The sequence below is a fragment of the Hydra vulgaris genome, chromosome 07 (genome assembly GCF_038396675.1).
Source record: "Hydra vulgaris chromosome 07, alternate assembly HydraT2T_AEP".
Lineage (NCBI taxonomy): Eukaryota > Metazoa > Cnidaria > Hydrozoa > Anthoathecata > Hydridae > Hydra > Hydra vulgaris.
This window is the reverse complement of record NC_088926.1, coordinates 13025821-13037398: the sequence shown is the minus strand read 5'-3', so window position 1 is coordinate 13037398 and position 11578 is coordinate 13025821.

Below are 11578 nucleotides of genomic sequence, written 5' to 3'. Positions count from 1 at the left end.
TATATATAATTCTAAGAATTTTGGATTCCAAAAGTTAGAAATTTAATTCAAAAATTAATTCAAAAATGTTTTTTGTGTCGAAGGCAAAACCTATAGTTATCCTAATGTTCCTGAGTTACCTTTAAGTAGAGTAAACAATGATTATGTTTTTATGTACACAGGAATTGATTACTGTGGGCCATTATTTGTGAAAAATATATATTCTGATGGAGAAATATTTTAGTGTTGGATACTTTAAGCTTCTTGTGCTAGTACACGTTTTATACATTTAAATTTAGTTCCTGATTGTTTAGCTTGGCGTGTATTCGAAGGTTATACTTTGTAATACTTTAACTGGCATATTTAAAGTTAAGAAAAAAGTTATAAAATACAAGATTATTTTTATTTGTTCTCTAAAGTAAAGCATGTACCCTGATATTGAGACTATAAAATTTTAATTAAATTAAAGAAAACTGCGCTTACGATGGGAAGTTCAATTTATGAGAATTTTCTCTTTTTTTTAAAAGAAAAAAAAAACATTTTTAAAATGGACGAGCTTGAAAACTTTCCCAGAATTCCTAAAGCAAAAATGAAATTATTTAAACGACAGATTTTTTCATTGTGGAGTAGTTGTTTTGAAAATTTTGCAAAAAGACTCCACAAATACTTTCTTTCGGCATTTATACCAATCTCTAGCCCACTGTGCAACGCTATGAAGTTAGGAAACAATTTCTCTCTGTTTATTCACACATCCAAGGCGATGGCACTATAACCCAATGGGATATTTTATCGGTAAGAATATTTAATATTTTAAGATTTTTTATACAGCTCTCCTGAAAGCATTAATCTGCCACCTAGAATCAAATTTTCTACTACAAGGACATTTTTTATATAAATATTTAACAATATCGAGATGTCAATGTCTTATTGCTTTGATAAGAAAGCTTTTGTTCCACATGAGAAAATCTTCATCAAGCATTATTTTAGCATTATTTTAGGACCGAGGGTTAAAATATTATTTTCTCTAATAAAAGTTAGACCCTTTTTATTACCGATGTCTTAAACTTTCAATTAAAGATCTGAAGATGATATGCATATCAAAAAGACTCAAGCAGCAATAAATTTTTAAACACGTTTCCTTAATTTAGTATTTTTTCGAGCCCCACTTCTGGGTAAGTTTCGCGACATCGGTTAGAAAGGAGGCGTGAACTTCCAATTAAATGCTCATAGTAGTGATCTGTGATAAGACCTAAGGACTTCTTGGAGCACCTAAATAAAAATTGAAAAAAAAATTAATACAGCCCTTTTAGCTGTAGGTTAAAAATAATCTAAACTTACCGAGGTCTGACATTTGAAAATCAAGCTCGGTTTGCTTTGTTACTTTAAGCTTTTCAGCAATAGCAGGCAAAGCTACGGCTTCAAGACCGACGGCGATACTGTGATAAGCAACGTCAGCAAAATATTTCTTATAAGGATCACTCTTGTTGTAGATATTCATTTTCTACTAATGTTATAACTACTTTTCTTTAAATAGTCGTTTCATCAAAATAGAAGCTAAAAGTTACGCCGAGCATTTTTTTCAAGAGCTAAATATTGAGCAACCACAATACCACGGCTCAGTTTAAAGAAATCAATAGGAACGAGCCACTTTTCCGTAGCTATGTAACTTAAACATAATTTTTGGATTTCATCAAATTTATTTTTTCCGACCATTTCGGCAAATATCATTGCTTGAAAAATGTCGGGGATAGGGGCTAGAGGTGGGTGTTTTGCATTTTAAATAAATACACTTGTACTTAAATATGCAGGGTCATCTATCAGTCGTGGGAACAACAAACTTGGGCAAAACGGAGCTTGTGCTTTGCCTTCTTGAGAAGAAGCCAACAGTTGCTATTGCCAACACTCTTTATTGTTTGCCTAACTATTAAAAACAATCAAACATACCTAAAAACTGAAACTATCCATGATAAGCGGTTTCATGTCGTGGCAATTTTTTGGATTGATGGGTGTCGTTTACAATCGATGGTTGACCTCATAAGTAAGGTGATGGAGGCAGATGAATATATTTTTCTGATCAATCATTCGATGAGTCTGACCTTGATAGCCCCCAATAACCTTTAGCAAAATCAGCAATTAGTGGTCGTCAAATAAAGAAAAGTCTTTTGATTTTAACTCAGCATTAAATTGCTGACTCATTGATTGTTAGATACCAGTTAAGTGCAATAGCTATTCTTCCGTCAAAAGACCGGTCATCGTTTAAATTTATTGTGGAAGAGAATGGACTACTCATTTCGAATGAACAAATTAACTTGATTAAAAATCACCTTAGATCTAGAGAATATGCTGCTGATTTGATACATGTTACTGATCACGCTCAAGAAAGAGTTGAGCTGCTATGATTTTAACTTATATATGTTTGCTTTTGCTTGGAATCATTATTACAATTTTTGTGTTATTATTTATTTGGAGGTAGAAAATATTACGCTATATAAGAAAAAAACAATGGAGAGCATTTTTGAGAATTTTATGGGTGAGGCTGAATTGGAGGAGTTGTCTTCTGAAGAGGCTAGTTTGATCAAGCTTTACCAATCACGTCTAGCCGCTGCTGTTTCAGAAAGAAATAGTGCAAAACTTCTTGGACGGCGGTTGATACATCAAGAGTTGTCAGAAATGATACTTGAACAAATGACCAGCCTTTATTCTGAATATACAAGAAGAATGAGGTCGCAGGATGGAAAGTTCAGTTTCAAAAATGGCTGCAAAAACGTATGTTAGGATTAATAAAAAGGTCTTTCCAGTCGGTGATTATGACGCTCTTAAGGATGATCTTAATAATAATTTTGTCCTTCAGCAAGCTTTATGTATCTTGGCGGGAGATGTCTGTCACCGTTTTGGATTAGCACTTGCTCCTCTCACTTTTGCTTTGATTACAATAAATCATGTTGATGCAACAAAACCATCTATTTAGAAACCTCGTCATTTGATTAGCAATCCTGAGCAAATACAGAGCAATCTTGAACTTCCAATTGAAAATAAAATAGTAAATAGTTAATTGAAAATGGAAGAAGACAAGCAACCAGAAATGAAATCAGAAAAAAGGATAAAGACTGGACGGGTATCTGCTTCAAAGCAAAAAGAGAAACAAGCTACGTTACTAAATGAACTTGAAAAAAGTAAAAAAGAACTCTTAAAAAAGGAGAAAGTCAAAGAGAGAGTTTAAAAAAAAAAGAGAAAATCCAACAGTTATATCTCTAAATACAATTACATATGTAATTGCGGAAGTTTTTGGGGTTTTTTTCGTTTAAAGGTAAATTGGGGCAATTTACCTTTAAACGAAACCAAAAGTTACTTCATTTATAGCTGCTCCTCTGGTTGAACAACCTGAAAGAAATTGATGGAGTGCTTGTTAACCTCTTCTCATTGTCAGATACCGTTGGATATTTACAAGCACAATTTCAGGTCTGTTGTTATTTTGTCAACAAGCACTATTTTTTGCATTTCTGCGTCAACTAACCTCAGAACTCTTTGCAGCTATGCTTAAATTTTTTGAAATTATTTTATGTTTTATACTTTTATTGCAAGAGTCGTCCGAAATAGAAGTGATACGTTGAACCCATGTTAACGTTATATAAAAGCGCCATGTACTTGGGATATCAGATACTTGCTGTAGTGATATTTCAACCATTGTTGCGTTGGGTAGTATCAGATGTAAACATTGTTCCATTACTATTTATATATTATGTTTATTCTTTAATTTACAGCAAGTCTAGTTTCGAATACAAATAAAGCTTCAGAGGAACTAATTGCTGTTCCATCAGGTTTATAAAACTTTAACCTGGAGCTGGTTAATGACTTGATTGAGACCGTGCCAACTCAATTTATTAGGTTCCCAAACTTGGTAAGTACTCGTTCCCTCAATTTTTTGGAGATCCTTGATAAGTTGTTGTGTTGCTTGCCAATATGTCACATTCCGAAAGACCGATAGAAATACTTAAAGAGGCTGGACCATCTTGCCACATCATCCATTTCAGAGCGATTTCTGAATAGCTTGATGTAATTAACAGAATAAATGTTACGGTTGAGTTACTGATGCAGTACTGTGTGTTCAACACAAACTTTGTGTGTTCGAGACACTTCGTATTTTTTTTTCAAAACGTCTTTAATAGGCAAAGGCGTGATAAATTGCAATACCTATACCAGCAGCAGCGACTAAAGCCGTAAGCTCCTTTCTATGGATGTTGGTTTCGGCGTATTTATCTGTTTCCCTTTCTGTTGATTTTGTGTCCGTTGGTTTTGTATCAATTGGTTAGAATTTTTAGTTGACTCCGTCAGTCCTATTTTTTTACTTCGTTTAAGCTTTTAAGACCAAAATTCATTGCGGTAGCTTCCAAATATTTGTTATTTTATTCTTTAGTTGTGTCGGTTTTTAAACTGATGTAATAAATTAGATCTGATCAGGTAGATCTGATGGTAATAAATTAAGATCTGGGGCTATACAATCTGGGGCGTTTACAAACTCGTTTTGTACTTCCTTGGCTGCTGAATTTGTAAGAACAATAGATTATCCAACAGCCTGCTGAGTGCTAATAATGCAGATTGTTTTCGCTTGTATGCTATCTAATAAAGGCTGACTCCTGTAGAAGTAAATCTTTCAGTGATCACTAGAGTTTGTCTCATTGAAAGGTTAATTATTTGAATATCTACTGTTTTCCCATCTTGAACAAAATGTCTCTCATCAAAATTGTATTCCCAAGTCTTAAACCCCATTTCAGAAATATTAAATTCTTTTTTTATTTCTTTAAGTTGACCATTATCAATTTTAATGTTCTATGGGTCAAAATTTGTTGATGATGCTAATGTGAAACCTAACCACCAAAAAAAAACGCCTCACAGTGTAGTAAACAAGAAATCTGTAAATAAATCGCATATAAGAGTCTGTACAATAAAGCATAAGTGTTGATATTCCACAATATACCTTAGCTAATGATACAGATAAATTTAAAACCTTTATATAGGTAATACTGTCAGATGGTTCTACCTAATCTTTAGGTGGATCCATTACTTACGGATTTAAGTAAGTAAGAAAATATTTCTGTATACAGCACAAAATGAAAAGTTTGCGTTAACATATATCACTGGAGTTTCTAAATCAGCAGCTGTTATCGGATAGCGTGATACACCTTTTGTTGGGGTAGTTGGTTTGTCAGTTTGCTTAACGTCTTGTATTGATAAAATTATGTATGCTAAAGGCTCTATAGATTCATATTTAAAGTTTGGATAAAAATTTGGAGTTGGGCAATAATGTTTGCCACCCCCAAGATATCTAACCCTGCAACAGGTAAATTATTCAAACTTGGATAATCATTGTACTTGCCTGATTCACCTTTTATATTAATGTTAAAATATTCAAATAGATCCCATCCTCCGCGAGTGGTAGTACCAATAACAACAAACATTTTATTACTTAACGTCGTTTATTTCTAACACTTCGTTTCTTTTTGTTGTTATATCTATCAATGGCTCGCATGATTATGGCTCCAGCAGCTATAAGAAGGATTCATATATTTTCTGCAACAAATCCAACGATTTTATATAATGTATGAAAAATCCAATATAAATTTTACCTAACATTGGGTCTACAGCTTTTGAGGGTCACCACTTTAGAAAGTTTGCAAGATAATCAAGAAAGTTTTTACTTTTTGTGGTTCAGGTCCACAATGATTCTTTACTTTGTCACCTCCTTTTATGTCAGTCTTGCCTTTATCATCAGTCATGTCTTTCTTAGTAGAACTTTTAGATGAACGCTTAAAGTTCTAATTAGTTCGTAGTTAGTTGCACTAATAGCAAAAATTACAGCAGAGGTTGTATACCTTCTTAAGTAAAGATAATTCTTTTTTTTTTGTCTTAAATTAAGCCTATTGTCATATTATAATGTGCTAAAGTTCTCGAGTCCTATAGTATTGACTATTAAGTTTTCTTGCTAAAAGTTTTAAGATTTACATATGTTTTACTGATATTTTCCAAACATTCAAAACGGTTTTTATTTTCCAACTCCTGGTACCCCATTCTTTATTTCTTTGATTTTTTGATTAGTTCTATCCAACCTATCTAAAAGTCTACGTATTTCACTATTTTAATCTCCTATTTTTTCACTTATATTCAATATTTCTTTTTTTATGCGTTTACATTTTACCGTTTTGTTATTTCCAAAAATAGGTGCAACAACGCTGTCAAATTGAGTAGTAAGCTCTTCTATCCTTTTTTTAGTTATGGTATTTATTATTTGAGTAATGGCATTTATTAGACGCTCAGCGCAACCTTACTACGGTAAACGGTGTTCAAGGTGAAAAATAAATCATCACCGTTAGTTTAAATCCGGGAACATTTGACGGTGACAAAGTTGGAGCAATTTCCAACTTAGTCACCATCAATGATAAGTGTGCCGAGGTCAGTCCGTTTGCTTTACGATGTTGTTCTCTCTTGAGGTACAGACCTTACTGCAAGGGTTATAGCAAATCTTGGTCGAAGCATTATTAATAAACTCATAATAAAAATGCAAGGCCAGCATATTCAAATTACTTTTAATTATGGTGGTTATTGGAGTGTTTGAGATTTGTTCTAACTCTCATCAGTACGAGCTCTTCCAGACAGATTAATGCAAAGTATAAGAACAGGTTGATACAAGCAATTTAACCCTGTTGCGCTCGGGAAGTAGCAAAGGTAGTACAACAGGAGCTAATGCAGCAATATGATTGGCGTTTGATAGAGGTCCAGCCCCCGCTGCACAGTGGGCCAGGTGGTGGACAAAAGTAAAAAAAAAAGTACATTCTCAAAATTACATTATTTTATTTTCTATATCCTATATTATTAAATCTATATTATTAAAACTTCTATTATCTATTTATTATTACCTATTTGATAATTAACATGTTAACTATACATTTTTACAGATTCCGGCTGCTTGGAGGAATAAAAAAAAGATATATACTATAATATACCTAAATATAAAAATATAAAAATATAACATTTTAACTAGTAGAAGTATTTTTTGTGAAATATTAGTTCCGAAACTGTAAATAACTTCTTTGAACTTGCTCTTTCATGCTGCAGACAAACACAGAAATCACTAAACATTGTCGTATTATTTTTAGCTTTATAATTGATTAAAAGTTCCCAGGGATTTGTCCACGTATTCGCTAACTTTATTAAATTGAAACAAATAAAAGTACACAATTTATTTTTTAAAATAAAATAGCATAGCACTTTTATTAGGAAATTCAAATACTATCATATATAGTATTTATAACCATACAAACAGGGCCGACGACACGGGTTTCGAAGTGGAGGGGCACAATCGTCAATTTTAAAAAAAAGTTCTCTAAATCTAAAATTTTTTTCTTTTTATTTAAAAAAAAAAGGTCTATCAGAAAAAAAGTGGAGGGTGCACGTCGGCACGTGCCCCCGCCCCTCCCCCCTCGTTGTTGTCGATTCTGACTATTCAAAATTTTCAAATTAACTTGGTGGTCAATTTGAGCATTGAACTAAAAAATCAATATAAATTAAATAAAAAAAGTCTTGTTAATGTAATCATCAATTAATTTATTTTTAAAAACTAAACTTCATTGCTTCATTTTTAGCAGGTATGCAAAGCCCTATCGATTTTTAGGGACTCCGGGGTCAAAAAAGAGGGACTCTTTGGACTTCGGACTTTTTTTTGTCTTAAACGGAGTTTTTGCGGATGAAAAAGTCTCAAAAATGCTAGAATAGACTATTTAAAGTTTCTATTATACTGTAAAAAATTACTATTTATTATTGGTTTCATTGCTTTGCTCACTACTAATATAATTTGGATTAGCGGATTTGTTAACTTTTTTATATATATACTTTGACTGGCGGATTTGCATACAATGTAAAAAAGCTTTTTTATTTTATTTTGTTAATTCAGTTTAATCATTAAATCATTTAAAATTGTTTTAAAACTTGAAATAACTTTAACGTGTTATTTCTTTCAGTTATATAGCATCAAATACATATATAAATAAACTATATATATAAATAAAAATATATATAATATTGCATTCAAACAAAAAACTCATTCATACGCAAAAAAAGCATATTATCAACTAACTAGCGATGGTTCGGAGTCATGTGCTTCAACATGGAGTCATGTGCTTTAACACCTAAAACAGTCGTTCCACGCTTACTTGAGAGGTAGGCATAGACAAACTTTCACGCTTACTCGAGAGATAGGCAAATGTCTGCAACTCTGCTGGTATTCCTTATAATTTCTGGGAAACGGTCAGTCGCATTGAATGGGTTAACTTTTAAAAAATCATCTAGGATGAAGGAATTCGTCTAACTCTTATATTCTGTAAAAGCAATGCATACTATAGACGATGTATGCTATAAACACGCTGCAAATTTCTGAATAATATAAATGCCACAGAGCTTGCCGTACACAGCGCAATTCAGTTTGTTCGAGCTTTCACTGGTTTACGTTAATAAGCTATTATCATTCACCGCGAGCGGACGTGTTTTTTTTTTTTACTTGCTGGTTATCAAAAAAAAAAAAAAACTTAAAATGGCTACTAAAAATTTTACATCTGCACAGTTAAAAGATATTATGAAGATGTTTAAAAGATATTATGAAGATGTTTAATGATAGAATTGAAAAACTTGAAAGCAAATTAAACTCAGCAATTGACGAGAACAAGGAACTAAAAAAGGAATTACGCGAACTTAATAAAGCTGTTGAATTTGTGAGTAATAATTATGATAAAATAGCCGCTGATCATCAAACATCAAAAACATCATCGATAAATGAAAATGCAAATTCTAAAATGATTAACAAATTGGCAGAACTTGAAGACAGAAGTCTACGCAACAACTTAAGATTCTGCGGGATTGAAGAAATTGAAAATGAAAGTGGGGAGTTTTTAAATTATAAACTTCAACTACACGGAAACTTTGAAATTGAAAGGGCGCATCGAGTTGGCAAAAAATTACCTGAAAACAATAAAAAAATAGATCGATCGTAGTAAGATTTCTTAACTACAGATACAAAGCCACGATATTAAGAAAAAATACGACGATGAAATTATGGACTCAAAAGGTTTACATAAATGAAGATTATAGTGATCATACGCTGGAATTGCGGAAAAAACTCCTAAATGAGGCAAAAGATTTAAGGGCGAAGGGTAAGTACGCTAAAGTTGTACATAATAAATTAATCATATGGGATTTATAAAAGAAATTCTTTGATCTCATTTCGAATATGCACCATGTTTCTGTTAAGCAGATTATATTAAAAAGATTACTAGTTTCTTCAATAAAATTACTGAAGATTTCAAATTTTTTTTTTAAACTTCGAATATTAATGTGAATTGTGTTAATATTATTTTGATCAAGAAATCCTTTAATTTCATGGGATTTATAAAAGAAATTCTTTGATTTCATTTCGAATATGGAAAAACAAAATTTAAATGGATTCTAATAAAACCTTAAATTTCGAATCTAGTTTTTATGATTTTTTTCGAACTAATGATTTCATATTAGACGAGGAATCTAATCCTGGTCTTAAATATTTTACTGATTCTGATGCTTTGCAAAATAAATGCATCTACTTTTATACCCATGAAATTAAAGGATTTCTTGATCAAAATAATATTAACACAATTCACATTACTATTCGAAGTTTAAAAAAAAAATTTGAAATCTTTAGTAATTTTATTGAAGAAACTAGTAATCTTTTTAATATAATCTGCTTAACAGAAACATGGTGCAGTTCGGATGACGTAAATTCTTTTACCAATTTTAAACTACCGGGTTTTAATGTAATTTCATTGGCACGAAAAACAAATAAGCATGGCGGAGGCGTTCTTATTTATGTTAAAAATAACTTACAATATTTTACCCGGCATGACATGAGCATCACTGATGCTGATAAAGAGGTTTTAACGATTGAACCTTTAACCAATAAATTAAAAAATAAAATTCTAAGTTGCTATTATCGACCACCTTCAGGTGAGATTAAAAATTTTAATTCGTTTTTATGTAATGACGTTATTAAAAAAGGTAACCGCGAAAGTAAATTAATCTACTTATTGGGTGATCTAAATTTAGATTGTTTTCAATACCACGTCAATAATAACATTAAAAAGTTTTATAATGGCATTCTCGAAAATGGTGCGATTCCTTTGATTAGCAAACCGACAAGAATTACTCAATCAACTGTTTCTTTAATTGATAATATTTTAACCGCTGATGTTTTTGACGTATCTTTAAAAAAAGGCATAATTAAAAATGACATATCTGATCATTTTCCTGTTTTCTTTTCTATAAATATAGATAATAAATTATTTCCTAATGAAAAACGAGTTTTCAAAAAGCGAATTTTTACAAATAAAAACCTTGAGTATTTTAAAGAATAATTATCTTTAATTGATTGAAACTTTATTAACGCCTCTGATAATACAAACTTAGTTTATAACTCCTTTTTCAAAACTTTCTATGATATTTACGACACTAATTTCCCTGAAGTTAATTTAAATCTCAAAGCTAAAAGTATTAAATCGTCTCGGATTACAAAGGGTTTGCGTAAGTCAAAAATTAAACAAAAATTATACATTAATTACTTAAAATGTAAAACAAATGAAAATAAAATTATATATAAAAATTACGCTAAACTTTTTGAAAGCCTCAAAAAAAAACAAAAAAAGAAAAATTATTTAAATTAAAAAAAATATTATTTAAATTAAAAAACTAGATAAATATAAAATTTAATTTTAAGCGCACTTGTTTTATAATTAGAGAAATTACTGGCAGCAAAAAAAAAACATCTCACCCTTTGCCAAACATGGTTAAACATAATGATAAGAGAAATTACTGGCAGCAAAAAAAAAACATCTCACCCTTTGCCAAATATGGTTAAACATAATTATGAATTTTTATATGATAAAAGACAAGTTGCGGAAGAGTTTAATAAATATTTTGTGTCTGTAGGACCAAATCTTGCAAAAAACATTCCTATAGCAAACAGCTTAATGATTGATCTATGTTTCCCTCTAAACTCTTACTTGAACTCTTTTGAATTATCTTTTGAAGAGTTTGAAATTGCATTTAAAATGTTGAAATCTAACAGAGCAGTAGGCCCTGATGGTATTAACGGCAACATTATTATAAGTTCATTTGATGTTTTAAAAGATATACTCTTTAAAATTTTTTCGATATCAATTAAACAGGGAATTTTTCCACAAGCTCTAAAATTAGCAAAAGTCATACAAATATTAAAAGGTGGTGACGTTAAGAATATAAGTAACTATCGTCCAATTTCACTACTTTCTGTATTCTCTAAAGTTTTAGAATTAATTTTGTACAATAAAATTTATAATCATCTTACTATAAACATTTTATTATACAGCAATCAATATGGATTCCAAAAAAACAATTCCACTGAACATGCCATTTTGCAATTTATAAGAAAAATATCTGACTCATTTGAAAATTCTCAATTTACTTTAGGTGTTTTCATTGACTTGGCAAAAGCTTTTGATACTATTGATCACAAAATTCTTTTTAAAAAGTTGGAGTGGTATAGAAT